Raw genomic sequence first — 18026 nt, forward strand, 5'->3', positions numbered from 1 at the left:
GCCGTCTGGTCCTGGACTTTTCTTTTTAGGGAGCTTTTGAATGACTAATTCAATCTCTTTACTTGTGATTGGCTTGTTGAGGTCATCTATTTCTTCTTGAGTCAAAGTTGGTTGTTCATGTCTTTCCAGGAACCCGTCCATTTCATCTAAATTGTTGTATTTATTAGCATAAAGTTGTTCATAGTATCCTGTTATTACCTCCTTTATTTCTGTGAGGTCAGTAGTTATGTCTCCTCTTCCATTTCTGATCTTATTTATTTGCATCCTCTCTCTTCTTCTTTTTGTCAGTCTTGCTAAGGGCCCATCAATCTTATTGATTTTCTCATAGAACCAACTTCTGGTCTTATTGATTTTCTCTATTGTTTTCATGTTCTCAATTTCATTTATTTCTGCTCTAATCTTTGTTATTTCTTTCCTTTTGCTTGCTTTGGGATTAGTTTGCTGTTCTTTCTCCAGTTCTTCCAAGTGGACAGTTAATTCGTGCATTTTTGCCTTTTCTTCTTTTCTGATATAGGCATTTAGGGCAATAAATTTCCCTCTTAGCACTGCCTTTGCTGCGTCCCATAAGTTTTGATATGTTGTGTTTTCATTTTCATTCGCCTCTAGGTATTTACTAATTTCTCTTGCAATTTCTTCTTTGACCCACTTGTTGTTTAAGAGAGTGTTGTTGAGCCTCCATGTATTTGTGAATTTTCTGGCACTCCGCCTATTATTGATTTCCAACTTCATTCCTTTATGATCTGAGAAAGTGTTGTGTATGATTTCAGTCTTTTTAAATTTGTTAAGACTTGTTTTGTGACCCAGCATATGGTCTATCTTTGAGAATGATCCATGAGCACTTGAAAAAAAGGTGTATCCTGCTGTTGTGGGATGTAATGTCCTATAAATGTCTGTTAAGTCTAGCTCATTTATAGTAATATTCAGATTCTCTATTTCTTTATTGATCCTCTGTCTAGATGTTCTGTCCATTGATGAGAGTGGTGAATTGAAGTCTCCAACTATTATGGTATATGTGTCTATTTCCCTTTTCAGTGTTTGCAGTGTGTTCCTCACGTATTTTGGGTCATTCTGGTTCGGTGCATAAATATTTATGATTGTTATGTCTTCTTGTTTAATTGTTCCTTTTATTAGTAGATAGTGTCCTTCTTTGTCTCTTTTAACTATTTTACATTTGAAGTCTAATTTGTTGGATATTAGTATAGCTACTCCTGTTCTTTTCTGGTTGTTATTTGCATGAAATATCTTTTCCCAACCTTTCAGTTTCAACCTATGTTTATCTTTGGGTCTAAGATGTGTTTCCTGTAGACAGCATATAGAAGGATCCTGTTTTTTAATCCATTCTGCCAGTCTATGTCTTTTGATTGGGGAATTCAGTCCATTAACATTTAGAGTTATTACTGTTTGAATAATATTTTCCACTACCATTTTGCCTTTTATATTATACATATCATATCTGACTTTCCTTCTTTCTACACTCTTTTCCATGTCTCTCTCTTCTGTCTTTTTGTATCTGACTCTAGTGCTCCCTTTAGTATTTCTTGCAGAGCTGGTCTCTTGGTCACAAATTCTCTCAGTGACTTTTTGTCTGAGAATGTTTTAATTTCTCCCTCATTTTTGAAGGACAATTTTGCTGGATATAGGAGTCTTGGTTGGCAGTTTTTCTCTTTTAGTAATTTAAATATATCATCCCACTGTCTTCTAGCTTCCATGGTTTCTGCTGAGAAATCTACACATAGTCTAATTGGGTTTCCCTTGTATGTGATGGATTGGTTTTCTCTTGCTGCTTTCAAGATCCTCTCTTTCTCTTTGACCTCTGACATTCTAACTAATAAGTGTCTTGGGGAACGCCTATTTGGGTCTAATCTCTTTGGGGTGCGCTGCACTTCTTGGATCTGTAATTTTAGGTCTTTCATAAGAGTTGGGAAATTTTCAGTGATAATTTCTTCCATTAGTTTTTCTCCTCCTTTTCCCTTCTCTTCTCCTTCTGGGACACCCACAACACGTATATTTGTGCGGTTCATATTGTCCTTGGGTTCCCTGATACCCTGTTCGAATTTTTCCATTCTTTTCTGGAATTCAGATTCCGGAATTTGGAATTCAGATGTTCCATCCTCCAAATCACTAATTCTATCTTCTGTCTCTTTAAATCTGTCATTGTAGGTATCCATTGTTTTTTCCATCTTTTCTACATTATCCTTCACTTCCATAAGCTCTGTGATTTGTTTTTTCAGTTTTTCTATTTCTTCTTTATGTTCAGCCCATGTCTTCTTCATGTCCCCCCTCAATTTATCGATTTCATTTTCGAAGAGGTTTTCCATTTCTGTTCGTATATTCAGCATTAGTTGTTTCAGCTCCTGTATCTGATCTGAACTATTGGTTTGTTCCCTTGACTGGGCCATATTTTCAATTTTCTGAGCGTGATCTGTTATCTTCTGCTGGCGTCTGGGCATTTAGTCAGATTTCCCTGGGTGTTGGACCCCACAGGTTGAAAAATTTTTCTATGAAATCTCTGGGTTCTGTTTTTCTTATCCTGCCCAGTAGGTGGCGCTCGTGGCACACGTTTGTCTACAGGCTCCACCAGTAAAAGTTGTTGTGGGTCCTTTAACTCTGGAAAACTCTCGCCGTAGGGGAAGTTTGGCAGCCAAAGCGTCTTGGAAGAGTGCCAGCTGGCCTGGGGGTCCGAACACGGGGAGGGTCGCCGGCCGCCGCGGCATGGGAGAGCGCCCGACCGAATTTCCTAGTCAGCCCGGGGTGCCAAGCGTGGTGGACGGGCGCCAGCTGTGCAGCCCGGGAGAGTGCACTGTTCCCAGCCGGACCGGGGAGTCACGTGTTTGGAAGGGACCCCCTGGTCACCGTTCTCCGCAGTCTGGGGATTTTCTACCCAACTCTCTCAGTTGGTGCAGGGAGCCTCACTTGGTGGGGGTGCCAGCTGCCGTGGCCCAAGGGGACCACTTGCCCAATTCTGCCAGCTGGCCTGGGAAGGAGGAAGGGAGGGACTCCAGCTGCTTGCCGTCCCGCCCAGGAAAACCCGCGACCCTCGGTGTTCTCACCGGAGCTGGTTCTCCCAGACAGTCAGCCGTTCCAGAATGGGGTACTCCGTCCCTTTGATCTCCGTTGTGGCTCCGGGAGCTGCTCTGTATTGTCTCCACTCCCCTAGTAGCTGTTCTGGAGGAGGAAAGGTGAGGGTGGCAAGGCTGTCGAGGCTGGTGGCGGAGGAGCCGGTGAAGGCGGAAGAAGGCACGGTGGTGGTTGGAGAGCCGCCGGAACAGGAGGGGGAAGAGGGGAGAGGAGGGCGGGCAGGTCGGCTGCTGCAGGGCGTGAGCGCCACGCGGCGGGCCGGCGGAGAAAGAAAGAAAAGAAAGAGGGCCAGCGGAGAAAGAAAGAAAAGAAAGAGGGCGGGCAGGTCGGCTGCTGCAGGGCGTGGGCCTCATTTGCCTCTTCTATCATCACCCACTTGCTCACTGTCTGTTGGTTGCTCAATACCAGAGAGTAGGCTGGAGGGTCTCCCAGTGGGGGTCCTTGGGGAGAAGCCATCTTGTGCTATGTAAGGGAGCAGAAACTCAGAGGGGCATTGAGGGGTTGTGTCCTGCTAGATGGTGCCAGCCTTACTTGGGTTGGCTGTTCAAGCCCCTTCAAGACTTGGTAGGATGCAAGCTCCTTTTTCCTTTGTTTATTTTGCAAATATGTGTATGAGTTGAGAGTGGTGGTAGGAGGGAGCTAGTAGGAGCAGGAGGAGCTCTAGACCAGGAGATCTGAGGACCAGACCTAGTTCTATCACTTATAAGCTGAGGGATGTTGGACAAGCCATTTGGCCTCCTTGAACCTCCATTTTCTCATCTGTAGAATTGGGAAAACGGTCATATTGTTGCCCGCTTTAGCAAATTCATGCTCACAGATGTGAATGTGTCTTGTGAACCCTGAAGCCTCTTATAAACATAAGGAGTGTTTTCTCTCAAGGAAGCCAGGTGAGATAAAGAGTGTGATTTGCCCAGACCTCAGCATCCCTTTCACAATATCCCATGTAGCTGAAATAAGCAACCAAGAGAATGAATAAAGATGAGACTCCCTCTCCCATGCTCCCCTGGCAGGTTGAATTGGTCGATTTGGTTCCCCCAGCCAGAGTAAAATCAAGCCTGTCCACTTGGGGGGTTTGTGGTGGGGGTTCTTGGTTCAGAAAATAAACAGGTGACCCAAGGCTTGCAGCCACCTGGAGAGGCTTCCCAAGGCCAGGCCAGTCTGCCTCTGTGCCGAGGGCTGCTGGCCACCCAGAGTTCAGGCAGATGGCTTTGGGGACCTATGGAAGTGGCAAGCTCTTCTCCCTGTGAGGGTTTTGACTTCTCTTCCACCAGCCCACCATGCTCCATGGGCAGGCACAGAAGGTCAGAGACACAATTGCCCTGGAGTCAGGGTTTGATAATCTCCCCGGGTCTGAGGCCGAACAATGGGGACCACCAGCGAGAGGTGCCAGTTCAGCCTCCCAGGCTGACCCCAAAGACTTTACCCGTAGGATTCAGCCATATGTCCTTGTTAATCCAACATCGGGGTCACAGGGTGGAGAAAAGTATAGCGCCTGCCTAATGCATTGGCTTAACTCCCCTCCCAGATTATAATTCTAAAACTCAGTAGCAGAAGAAATTTAGTTGTTGAAAGATGGCAGTGAAAAAGCAAGAAAAAACAAAAAAGTCGTCTGTAAAACAGCTACATTCAATTTGTACATAGAGTCCTAGAGAGAAAAATGGATTAATTTTAACGTCACCCCCATTTCTCTTCCATTCTCCCCACCCACAAAGATTAAGCAAGAAAGAATGGGGTGGGCTGAGAGAGGACAAGAGCTCTTTATAAAACTTCTGACTGGTATGGAGATTTTGCAGCTTTCTTATTAACCTTTCTTGAACCCAGGTTAGAACTCACACCCCACACTCAGTTGTATTTTTTTTTCTTGTTTCAAAAGTGAAACTTAAACCCAATTTAATGTAATTAAACACTTTTCCCAGTGTTCACAGCATAGCCCTGGGCAGCTGGCACTCTTAGCTGACTTAAAAAAAAAAAAAAAGAATCTGCCTTTGCAAATTAAAAAGATAATCAGGATTTGAAGAGGATGAACTAATTGAGTGAGGGTTTTCAGATCTAGTCATTTAATAATGTAAACGCTCTCCCAATGCCCATGGATACATTTTCAAGTTCATTCTCCACTGGCCAGAAGTTCTACATTCTAGTAAGAGCTCTTTCCTCCCTATTTCAATCAGCAGACATAGAGGAACTGGCCAAGAAATGCCTGGTGTCTTTTTCAAAACTAGCTTCCTGAAAATGTTCCAAATCACTCATATACAAGCAAATAGGGGACGTGTGGGATATGTGGGTGGGCCAGGTCCAAGTTTAAAACCAGGTTTAAATGCAGACATTGCTTGCTGTGCCTTCCCTGAAAATGCAAGAGAATAAGAACTACTTGTTTAGGGAGTATCTCTTTTTTAAAACCGGGATTTCAACTTAATTATAACAAACACCTTCCACCTTGAGAAGCATTTACCTTCACCAACTACGATGCCTGGTTTGCAGAGCAGCCTGATAAAGGCTCACCTCTTGGCCACCCAAGACCCCACTGGTAATTAGAGGCTAACAGGGGAAAGGCTCGATTTTCACCATTTTTGAAAAGGCAGCTCCATTTGCTGCTTTGCCCGCTCAGGCACTTTAGAATAAGTCACATGGTAGGTTCTACATTGCTATAAACTTTTTGACTACTTTAAAATACTTTCTGTCTGAACACTTTTTTCCTACACCAGCAAGTGGAATGAACCCTGAAAGCAAGATGCAGTGGCAGGAAGAACTGTAGGTTCTTATTTCGATTTGCCCACATCAGCACAAGTTTGTGTGGATAAGTTCCAGGGCTTTGTCTTTAAATGGTAGAGGAGGAAAAGCATTCTCAGGCTGATAAAGACACTACTGCACGAGTCCTGGAGAAGCGGATGACCTGCGAGAAGAGGCGTCTTGGTCCAAGCTAAAATATGCCCAATTAAAGGGGAAAAGGGAGAGCGGTGGCATTTTAAAAACTCATCTCTGGATGTGTGCTGAAAGTTAGTTCTTCTGTGTGAGAAATGCCAGATGGGCAGCTTGGGGTCCTTTAAAAAACATTCTGAGCCAACGAAAAGATACTGGTGTGAAACACTGATACAAAGAACATTCCATGGAACAGAATACGGTGACTTGGGATAAAGATCTAGTTGGGAGGGAAACTCGGCTCCCCACCAAAAGAGATCCAGGGAGAGGTGGGGACCTGCCTCTTAACCTTTGGTTAAGAACGTCCCATGCCCTCTGGCCCTTATCATTATTGGAAAGCCATGGCAATCAGTACTGGTCACCTTTAAGTGCTTGTTGAATTGTTTGCTTTTCTGAGGGCTTGTTGTGTAGTATTAGGCACCAAGAGATAGAGAGATAATAAATGTAGGCCCTGATTGTTGGGGCTCAGAGGTTAGGTAGGAAAACTATTGGAGTTATTATTTCTATCTAACAATTATTGAGCATTCATGTACGAAATGCTATTTGAAGCACTTTACCTATGTTAGTTCACTCTACCTATTTTAGTTCAATTGATTCTCACAGCAAACTTCTGAGGTAGGCATTATTACTATTCCCACTTCAGAGATGGGGAAACTGAGGCTGAGGGAGAGGAGATGACTTGCCCAAGATACTAGAGTTAACAAATGGCAGAGTTCATATAGGTAGATGCATGGGCACAAATCACTAGGCGAGATGTGGCAGGGGCTGTCACAGAAGTCTAAATAGTATGCGATGGAAGGAGAGGACACCTTTGGTTAAGGACAAGGAGTTGCTTCAAGGAGGAGGTGGCATTTCAATGGGGCTTGGGAGGGTAGAAGGGATTCCTTAGGTGGAAACCAGGGTGTGTTTCTGTGGACACTGTGGTGAACACTTTCACAGGTGAGTACCCAAGCCAGGAGTTGCCTCCTGCTACTGAGCACCCTGCCCCAACTCCAGATGGGACCAACAGGCTCATTTGTACTCTGTGTCTTTATGATACCAATTCAATGATTACCTGATCCCCCAAAAATGGATTTGTGTTACTGTGCTGGTTTGAAAGGATGTATGTACCCTAGAAAAGCCATGTTTTAATCAAAATCCCACTTCATAAAGGTAGAGTAATCCCTATTCAATACTGTATATTTGAAACTGTAATCAGACCAACTCCTTGGAGATGTGATTTAATCAAGAGTGGTTGTTAAACTGGATTAGGTGACGACATGTCTCCACCCATTTGGGTGGGTCATGATAAGTTTCTGGAGTCCTATAAAAGAGGAAACATTTTGGAGGATGAAGGAGATTCAGAGAGAGCAGAGGATGCTGCAGCACCACGAAGTACAGTCCACTAGCCAGCGCTTTGGAGACAAAGAAGGACAATGCCTCCCAGGAAGCATCATGAAACAGGAAGCCAGGAGAGAAAGCTAGCAGATGACGCCGTGTTCGCGATGTGCCCTTCCAGCCAAGAGAGAAACCCTGACTGTGTTTGCCATGTGCCTTCTCACTTGAGAGAGAAACCCTGAACTTCATTATACTTCTTGAATGAAGGTATCTTTCCCTGGATGCCTTTGATTGCATATTTCTATAGACTTGCTTTAACTGGGACATTTTCTCAGCCTTAGAACTGTAAACTAGAAACTTATTAAATTTCTCTTTTTAAAAGTCATTCCGTTTCTGGTGTATTGCATTCTGGCAGCTAGCAAACTAAAACAGTTACTAAAAATAAAAACAAAAAAAAAGTTGATTGAGACAACATCCACATGGAAGGAGAGGTAAGAGAAAAGTACCAGAGGTGGTAGGACAGAGGGCACATTTGGGGAAAGGGGAGCTTAAGGCTCCTCCCACCCAGGTAGAATAGTTGGCAATGAAGACGAAAAGAGAAGACAGAACCAACACTGTTGGGGATTCTATGGGCCAAGGCTTTTTACACAACTTATCTCATTTTATCCTCAAACAACTTTACAAGTTAGATATTATTGTTGTCACTTTATTGATGAGCAAATTCAGTACAAAAAGATGAGACAACTCACCCTAGACCACGGGATGGCTTAGGGCAGGTACTGGAGCATTTGAATCGATGTCTCTCTGATTTTAAAGCGTGAACTCCTTCCATTATACCAAGGAAGGCTAAAAATCCAGGCATTTTGAGTGCTAGGCACTTGGATATTTTAAAGCAGAACATTGGTATGTGTTAAGATACTTAATCTGGCAGGGACTGTAAAATGAATTGCAGTGGTAGGAGGAGATGAGAGTTGGAAAGGACAGTTGAGGATGGAAGTCTGAACTAGTCATGGCAGGAGAAGGAAACAGAGAGGCCCAATTCTAGAAATAGTTTGAGTTAGAACTAATAGATCAGTGGTTCTCATATTTTCCACCACCAGGAGTCAATATGGAGGGAGGCAGAGCCAAGAAATATGGAGAAAGACAGATTGTTAATGATGTTGGTTGAGCCCCTGGATCCAAAGGTTTAGGGCAAAAGATTTTTATCAGTGATCAAAAGTTGTGAAAGCAAGAGGGAGAAAGAAGGATTGGGTAGAAAGAAGCGGAACTGTGATATGGCCCCAGAAAACCTTGCTTGCTCTTGTAGGAAGCCCTGGAGTGTACACTGCCCATCAGAGTTGCCTAGAATTGGGCAGAAGTGGCTGAGTATTTAGACTCCTGTCTTGCTCAGTCAACAGATGTGGGCTGTCCCAGGAAGGGTGTTACCTCAGGAATGGTGGCTCTCTGCAGCTGAGGAAGACCTGGAAGTCTCTGGGAGCTAGAAGCCATCTATTGACTCTACTCCCCATGGTTAGGCAGCAGAAGCAGCAGCAGCATCTCCTGGGAACCTGCTAAAAATATCAGTCCACCTCTTGAATCAGAATCTGTGGGGTGGAGCCCAGCAGTCTGCCTTCTAAAAAGCCTCCAGGAGAACCTGATGTTGGTTCATGTTTGAAAGCCTCTGCAATGGCTTTCACTGTGGATTGGATTTGAGAGGTTGAGAGGGGGGTGATGAGTACAGCTCAGGGGTAAAAATTATGTTATTTCTAGACACGTTGCATCCCCATGGCATTCGTCCTCCTGTCATGGCAGCTCATTTCCAGTGAGATGTCTTTCCAGTGAGATATCTGCCCGTAGAATGCCCAGTTGAGGAGTTTGCCCCTTACACTGTGTTATGTGCCCCTTGATCTCTGATTCTCTAGTGTGGAGCCATGAGTAGAATTGTGGTCCTGGGTCCTTCACACGGGTATTTTGAAGACTGCAGGAGATGGAAGATGTTTGGACAGAGGTTGTATGTTCTCTGTCCATCCCCCTTTCCCTTTAGGACAGACTTTCATCACAGTAAAGCTGGAATATATGGATTGGTATCCTTATAAAAAGGGGAAAATTGGACACGGGAACAGACGGACAGAGGAAAGTGCCATGTGATGACTGAAGCAGAAATTGCTGATTCCTGCAAGCCAAGGAATGCCAAGGAATGCTGGCAAACACCAGCAGCCAGGAAGAGGCAAGGGAGGATTTTTCCCTAAAAGTTTCAGAGGGAGCATCATCCTGATTTTGGAGTTCTAGCCCCTAGAAGTGTGAGATAATAACTTTCTGCGGTTTTACATCAATCAGTTTGTGGTGTTTTGTTATGGCAGCCCTAGGAGACTAAAACAAGAGGTGTAGAAATGCTGGTGCTGACAGGTGCCGGTAATGAAGCCAGTAGGTACTGAAGTGGTTAGGTGAGAGAATGTGGGTGGGCACCATCAGGCCTGCTATGCCCACCAATCAAAAATTCGAGGGACAGCCCAAATCAGGAGAGACTTGGGAGCTGGCTGCAAGGCAAAGGGTGTACCCAAAAATGAACCCATCCTCTGGGACATTGTTGGCTTCTTCTCAGTTTCTCTTGATACCATGACTGACCTGAGAGAGACTAACTTCTGAACCCCATGACTGTGGGGCATTATGAGAAGATTTCTCCCTGTGGTGGACAGCCAGCATGCCAATGTTGTTTTCTGTTCATTAAACACCCCCCTCTAGCTTTAGTTAATAGTATTTCAGCTTGCAAGTCTAATGGATGGATTTGCCCGAGTATGGCTGGGGCAAAAGTAAGAGATGTGGGAAACCCTATTAGAATAACCTGCATCTTTTGTGTCAAAGGATTTCTCATTGTGAACTTAAATTCACAACGGGCATTGAGCTCAAACACGAAGACGTATTTCTCTGTTCCAAGGACCTAGAATCATATCTGGAACATATTAAATGTTTAATAAATATTCTATAACCCTTAGCCAACAGCTATAGAAAGTTCTGAACTCACTTGAACATTAGTTCATGTGGGTGCCCATGCTCTATTCTAGCAGACTGTTCCTCCTCCATATATTACAGTCTAATCCTGACGGCCTGGAAGAGCAGAAAGAACAGAAAACACATTCTCCTTTATTTGATATGGATAAGGAAAGCCATTATTGTAATATCTGATTACCTGAGAGTTCTCATTTTTAACCCCCTCTCAAAAATTGTAATCTATGTGGTTTGGAGAGGGACCCAGGAGTCTGTAGATTTTAGAATCATCACAGATGTGTTCTAAGCAAGCCAGGTTTGAGAACCATTGTGTTACACGGAAAGAGTTTTGACCCTTCCAACTTTGTGAAAAGTGCTCACGCTCATATGAAGGAAAAGTTTAGATTTCATTGTTGTCCAATTTCTCTCTACATCAAACAGAGTTGCTATGGTTTTTATTCTGGCTCATGAATTATTTAGCTTTCCCCACTGCTTCACCTTGAGACAACCTCAAGAGGATCAAGGCTGGTTGCCAGTAGATGAAGAGACTAAAGCAGAGGGGACTAAAGTCTAATGAAGAAAGAGTTGCGGCTAAGAAGGAGACTGAAGCTATTCTCCACTGTGCAGTAAATTTTGTGTTCCCATTCTTTTCAGGGCCATTCCTGGCAAGTGGACAAAGAACAGACTTCAAGAATCCCCAAGCGGAAATGCCAAGCCCAAAATGTGACTGAAAAGGATGGAGGGATTTCACACAGGATTGTGGATCATAGGAAGCCAGGAATCCAGATTCCTGCCAGACATCTTTTGGCTGCAAGTGACAGAAAAACACCTGAAGCTGACTTGGAGTAGAAGATACTTCATTGTCTCAGGTAATGGGAGAAGGCCTCAGAGATACCTTGTGATACATTCTTTATTGATCCATAGGAAAATCTGCCTTCTATTGGGTTCTTTTCTCTAATTCCCTTCTCTCTGAATGTCAGACTGGAAGGGAATATAGCTGCCAAGGTGTCCCTGGACTAACCACCTGTCCTTCCTCAGTTCCAGTTTGAAAAATTCTATAGAGGGATTCCAATTGGTCAGATTTGGATAACATGCCCATCTGATAGACCAATCAACCATGGATCGGGGAGGGGTGGACTAGAACTTGCAAAATCTATTAAAACCCCATGATTGGGTGGGTGAGGAATAGTTTCCCCCAAAGAAACGACTCTGCCTACAGAAGAGGGGATGAATGCAAGGAAAAAAGTCATCAATACTCTCACATCAGACATGAGTTAAGGAGTCCTTAGTGTTGGCTGGTGAAATGTCTGGATCGGGCATTTGCAGGTAGGACAGCCATTGACATCAGAACATCTTGTCCAAGCAAATAGAACATTTAGGGTAACCTTAGCATTAATGAAGTTTCTGGGCCAGGGACAGGAGAGAATTTTAGCTTGGGGGAGAAAGCAGCTAAGTTAGATTGGTTTACTAAGGAGCAGACCCTGAAACAAGGTGTTCATGATTCATTAAGATGTGATTACAAGAAAACTCACTAGGGAGGTGAAGTGGGACCAGGAAGGGAAGAAGGTCCTGGGCAAGGACATGGTTCCAAGCAAAGTCCCATGAAAAATAATGCTGACTCAACCCTTCAGGGAGCTCTGGAGTCAGAGTTATACTCCAGAGTTGTTCTGCACAAGGAGTGGAGACTGTAATATTAGATTCTCCTGTGCTCATCAGTGATTAACTCAGGGAAGCAAATTCCCAGGCACTCCTAGTTCTCCCTGCTGTTAAGGAAAGTGGCTCCAGCAGCTCAAGTGCTATCCTCTGACAAAGAGGTGCAGGTGCTGGTGGTTGGCAGTAGCTGCACACAGGGAGCTGGTTTGCAGAAAAATGACAAAGGAATTTTAGAAACATGGACAGAGCTCTGATAAAATCTGATGCACAAACACACACACTCATTCAGCCTTCAAAATATCGAAAAGTGTCATTTCAAATCCACTTGCCTATATGGTTAAGGGCCAGTGTCATCAGCTGGTCTGGTGTCCTTGTTGAACAATTAGAAACACCAAGAGGGACATAAGTATGCCACCAAAATTCAGGGTCATCTATAACAGTGTGCTTCCTACAAGTTTGATGGTCCAAGAATATAAACAATTATTTCGATGGTTCAATAACAAAAGAGAGTTTTTATGGAAATGGGCCCATATCCAATACTCTGCAAGCACAATACCCTGAGCGTTATACGTAGCTCATGATTCTGGGGTCGGCTGGGTGGTTCTTCTGGTCTGGGTCAGCTTGCCTGATGCTTGCTGGATTCCCGCATATGTCTGTGGGATCACTGGGTACTGGGCAATGGAAGATGGGCTCACTTGCAAGTGTGATGGTTGGATGGTGCTCAGTTCTTCTCTATATGCCTCTCGTCCTCCAGGAGGCTAGCTCAGGCTTGCACACATGGTGGTCTCCAAGCACAGCAAGAGGGCAAGTACTAAATGCTTTCCAAGTCTCTACTGTCATATTGCTGATGTCCATTGACCAGAATGAATCACACAGCCAAGCACAGAGTAAGAGCTGGAGGATGCTATCAAGAATATGGGTGTAGAGAGGTATGTTAGTCAGGGTTCTCCAGAGAAACAGAACCAACAGGATATATAAGGAATTGGCTCATGAAACCATGGGAGCTAGCAAGGCTGAGCCCTGTAGAGCAGGTCTCAGGCTGGAAACTGATCAAGTTGATGTGGAAGTCCTTAGTGTGAATTCCCCAGAGGAAGCTGGCTGGCTGGCAATCCCAGCAAAAGCTACTGCTGAAGATGAAGCAGAAATTCTTCTGACTTCTGAAATCTACAGTTTTGGCTTTTAAGACCTCCAATTGATTGGATGAGGAGACTCCCCATGCTTATTGATCACAGATGCAATCAACTAATTATAGATGCAAATTTCATGAAATACCCTCATAGAAACAAGCAGGCCAGAGCCTGACCAAAAAAACCCATAATATAGCCAAGTGACACATGAAATTAACCATTACAGGTGGGGAAGAATTTGTGGCCCTTGGCGATCTACTTTAGTCATACCTTGTGTGTGCTTATATATCACAACTCAGAACACTCACCCAGTTTTTGAAGCAGTAGAAAAGGGGGTATAGCTATATCCCTTTGTATAATAATTATTTATTTGGAGACTTGAACTATATATGGTGTTTATAAATTGTAAATCTATAAATAAGTCATCAAGATTTTCAGACCTAAACACAAGTGAATATATATGTTTAAGAGCAGATTTAAAAGAATGGTTTTGGATATTCAGCCTTCCTAGATACACAAGTGTCTACATATTTCTTAAAAGGAGTAAAAATTAGTTAAGAGACACCGTCATTGTACGCACACACGTCAGAATAACCTATACCTTCATAAGGGTTCTATCACTTTCTTTAACATGGGTGCTCATGGCATACACACAATAGCTCCTTTCATGTTCAACTTTCCCTATATTTTCATTTTTTTTTAATTCAGTTATAAGATTAACAACTTAGGCATTGCCACATTCTACTTTATTTTAAAAATAAAAGTAACATTTGGATCCCAATTTGATGAAGATCTTTTTCTCTCCTTTGGAGTTAGAGCTCACCACTTGGGAAGGTACTTTACCAGGCATTCCCTTTTTCTTTGCCTTGACTGAGGATGTGTGAAGTGCTTCACAATTTTACATGCTTTACTCATTGCTTGGGGTAACTTACGTGCTTCATGTTCTGTCAATGAACAAACAAAAGTCTGCCAAAAAAAATCATTTGGGAGCAAGACCGCTTGTGGTGGTTTGAAACTGTACGTAACCCAGAAAACCATGTTCTTAAAGCTAATCCATTTCTGTGGGTGTAAACCTATTGTAAGTAGAACCTTTTGATGAGATTACTTCAGTTAAGATGTGGCCCAGGGTGGGTCTTAGTCTTCTAACTTGAATCCTTTATAAGTGGGATGAATACAGAGAGAGAAAGCTATGGAAGCAAGACACTGGAGGCAATAAAACCCAGAAGAGAAGGAGAGATCAGCAGATGCCACCAACAGAGGAGTCCAGGATTGCTGGCAACCAGCCTTCAGGAAGAAAGCAGTGCCTTGATGAAGCCTGGACATTCTCCTGCCTCACTTTAAGCTCATAAGCTAATACTTTCCTATTGTTAAAGCCAATCCATTTTATGGTATCTGCTTTGAGCAGCCTAGCAAACTAAAACAATCACTCAGTATTTGTGAGCACTGCTTTACTCACTTCTCTACCCCCTATATTTTCCCCGTGAATAGTCTTGAAACAGTTTTGATTAAAAAATAATTGCCATACAACCATAGCCAGTAATATTCAGCAGGAAAGTATCCCAAAGAGGCTTTATTGTGTGTTACCAAATGCAGGTCCTTGGTAATTAATAATGATAATGTTTAAATTAATAATGATAATATTTTTTCCTTTTTGCCTGGTTAAGAATGAATTTTTTTTCTTTGACAGGACCTCTTAAGGTGTAGCAAGGTTCCAGTACCTTGTCCATGCTTATTTGCCTTTGCCCAAAATTCGAGGATGTATTTTTTAAGGAGACCCCAAACAATACACATTCAGTCCTCAGAATCTAGTTTTCTATTTCTTCTCTCTTTGTGGAACCAATCTACGAACTGATGTTGGAGCCTGTGCACAGAAATGAATGCTGCACAGCTGGTATTCCCTTTCAGCTTCAGATCAGAAGTCTGGGTCAGAATCCATGCTGACTTCAACCTCAGTGGTTCTGAGCAGCGGGTAGGGGCACTCAGGCCATCTGCCTGCAATGATGTCTGAACTCCATGGTGAGCCCGTGTGGGCTGTGACTAGAGCTGGATTCCTTTGGTTCTGGAAAGATGGTATGTGGCAAAAGCCCAGCCTACACTTAAGCACTCCCTTGGTGTTGGGGATTGACTCCTGTCCCCCATAAAAGACACATTCGAATCTTAATTCGCATTCCTTGAGTGTGAACCCATTCTTAAATAATATTTTTGAAAATGTTCTTATTAGGTAAGGTGTGGACTCATCTGTGCCTAGACACTTTGAAGATCCTGTTTAGACGAGGCCAAATTGAATCAGGGTGGGCCTTAATCCATATGCCTGGAGTCCTTAGAAAGAGAAGAAATCTAGACAGACGACTGAACAGGAGAAGCAGAAGCCAGAAGGGGAAGCCCCGTGACAGTGGCAATGGTGCAAGCCAGAGGACCTCAGGCACCACAGCCAGCCACCCCCAGACGCTATCAACCCCTTGTCGAGGTCACGATGCTGTACTCGTAGCCTCCCAAACCACGAGACAATAAAGTCCTGTTAGGTAAGCCAGCCCATCGTGTGGTATGTGCCGTAGCAGCCCTGGTAGTCTCCGGACACTTGGCAAGGAGGGAAAAGGCTGAAGCCAAGAGAGAGTAGGCGAAGGTGGATGACAGAGCTCTCAAATATCCTCGCAGAAATGAGCCAGTGAGCTAAAGACCGCAGCCCTGACTGTCAGCTCCTTATTTGTAAGTAGTTAATGTTTCTTAGCAAGCACTTCTAAAAGAAATTGGTATGTAATGACAGCACTCACTGGAAAACAGGCCGATTATAAAATGCACTAACTTATCTGGTATTCATTTGAAAAGTAAATGGATGCACAGCAAGGTGATAGTTCACTATCAATTCAAATATTTTCCCTTAACAGGCTCTGGCACTCCTGCTTTAATTCAAGCAGAAACACAAGTATGAATAATCAAACTAGATGACGCTCATCAAGAACCTTTGTGCCTTGCACCATTTCAAATGGTCATTGAAGCTTAATGGCAAAAAATTTACATTCTTCCTTTAATTTGTATTCTATTCCTTCCTTCTGAGTGATGTGATTGGGACGTGCAGTCGCAGCCTGTATTATTTTGATGCAAATGCTATGTTGTGTGCCTGAGTCCAATTTCCTGGCTTTTGCTAGCAAGAGAAGTGACTGTGAAAATAGTTCAAAACCAAGATTATTGAAAGAGTTTGTGACTGCTGCTTCCAAGGGATGGAAGAACGCAGTTGGTGAGCCCGTTGGCTGGAGACTCCTTGGAAGACCCTAAGTTAATGGATGTCCCACAAAGGAAAAATAAAACCAATAGGAAAATCACCATTTACTTGTCTCCTTTTTTTTTTTTTTTAACCCCACCTGCTTTCTACAAAAGAATTTTAAAGATCTGTAATTCAAGTAAAACTCCCTCCTTTCCCGAGACAGACTCAACCCAGGAGGAACGCTTTACTGAGATAGACGGGGTTGCTCGCCAAAGTCTGCAAACATCGGGCCCCGAGGGCAATCCTTGAATGTAATGTATGCACAAACTAATTTATGACACTGTGACTAATTTCCATTTCTTGTGCTTAGAGTTGCCTGGCTAATTACAGGGATGTTTTCTTAACTTTAGTAATTACGCTCTGTGCTTTCCGCAGGCATCAGAGGAAATGAGCGAGGGCGGATGGCGCAGCTCTGGGAGATGTGTGCGGCCTGGCGAGGGGGGTGGGGGCGCGCGCCGGCGCCGGTGGGGCCAGCGTCACTGATCAGAGCCTCGCCAGCCTTCACCAGCGACCACAGGCAGCCTCAGAAGCATCTGGAGAAATATTTGCTGGAACGCCCGTAATTAGACGGGCTGGCTTAATGAGGAGAAGTTTGCGGGCAGAGGGAAGCCGGCGAGTCTGCGTGGGGATCTGAAGGTTTGCAGCGGCGTCCCGGGAGGTCGGCGCGCAGAGCGATGCCCGCTGGGCGCACACGCGGCTGCGTCTGTAACATCCAAAGCTGGCCCCGTGGGGTCTGCCGGTCCTAGGCGGGCTCCGGAGGCCTGCGTCCCCTGCAGCAGCCGCAGGGCTTGCCGAAAAGACAGCAGTCACATCCGCCTGGCTTTCTTCACACGCACAAGGCAAATGCGAGGAAAACTCAGCTGTGTGGCTTTGTGGAAGCTGGCTTTTCCAGGCGGCTTTTGAGAAGGGGAGGAGTTGAAGGGGTAGGATGGGGGCTACATTGTGAGCCATGATGTTTGTCTCATTCCAGGGCACTCTCCCCATGCACCTGGGTCAGCATTCTAGATGCTAAGGTTTTAGTTGTCCAACCCTATCAGTTAGGCCTTTCAAGCAAATTTAGAAACGTGGGACTCTGATCACATAATCAGGGGAATGGCAGTGCGACTGGGGACCATGGGGGATGAGGGGCTTAGCGCAGGTGGGAGAAAGCACCCACGATTTGGAAGCAGTTACTTCCTAAACGGTTGCAAAGCTCAGAATCCTAGATATTGCAGCTTAAGCATGAGCCAGAGGGTGGGGGAAGAATCCAACTGAACCTTTCAATAATCAGAAATGAAGAGAAGTAACTCATCAATGCATCATGAACTGATCACGTTTACCAGCTCTGGTCACATTCCCTGAACCTCTCTTCTTGCTTCCATGTGGCCAAACACAAGGGAGAAGCTAAACGTGTGTGTCTCTGTGTGTGTTGGCTGGTTGTTCTCTACTCAGCTCATCGATTTTTGCTTCTGGGACATCAAGCTATTTATTTTTGACATACTATTAGAAAACATGAGAAGCTTCTAATAATCGGTTTCCACTTTACCAAATTAAAAATGATTCTCCTACTTTATAGAGATGAGGTGATTTACATCAGGCCATTCAAGATATAAAAAATAATCTGTCCCCTAAATATTCCATCAGATATAAACATTTGGTGAAATGTACTCCAAGCCACTCATGATACAAATTTTTAACTACTCCAACCAGGTAACCCACATCAAAACAGA

At 44.1% G+C, this 18026-nt stretch overlaps 1 long non-coding RNA gene across 1 annotated transcript; it reads left to right on the forward strand.

Annotated features, from left to right (window-relative positions):
• Positions 1-15636: 15636 nt before the first annotated feature.
• Positions 15637-17218, forward strand: LOC143684134 (uncharacterized). Its single transcript, XR_013175860.1, has 3 exons — positions 15637-15761; positions 16481-16573; positions 16693-17218. It is a non-coding gene; the product is annotated as an uncharacterized LOC143684134 (long non-coding RNA).
• Positions 17219-18026: the final 808 nt, after the last annotated feature.

Source organism: Tamandua tetradactyla, chromosome 1 (genome assembly GCF_023851605.1).
Source record: "Tamandua tetradactyla isolate mTamTet1 chromosome 1, mTamTet1.pri, whole genome shotgun sequence".
NCBI lineage: Eukaryota > Metazoa > Chordata > Mammalia > Pilosa > Myrmecophagidae > Tamandua > Tamandua tetradactyla.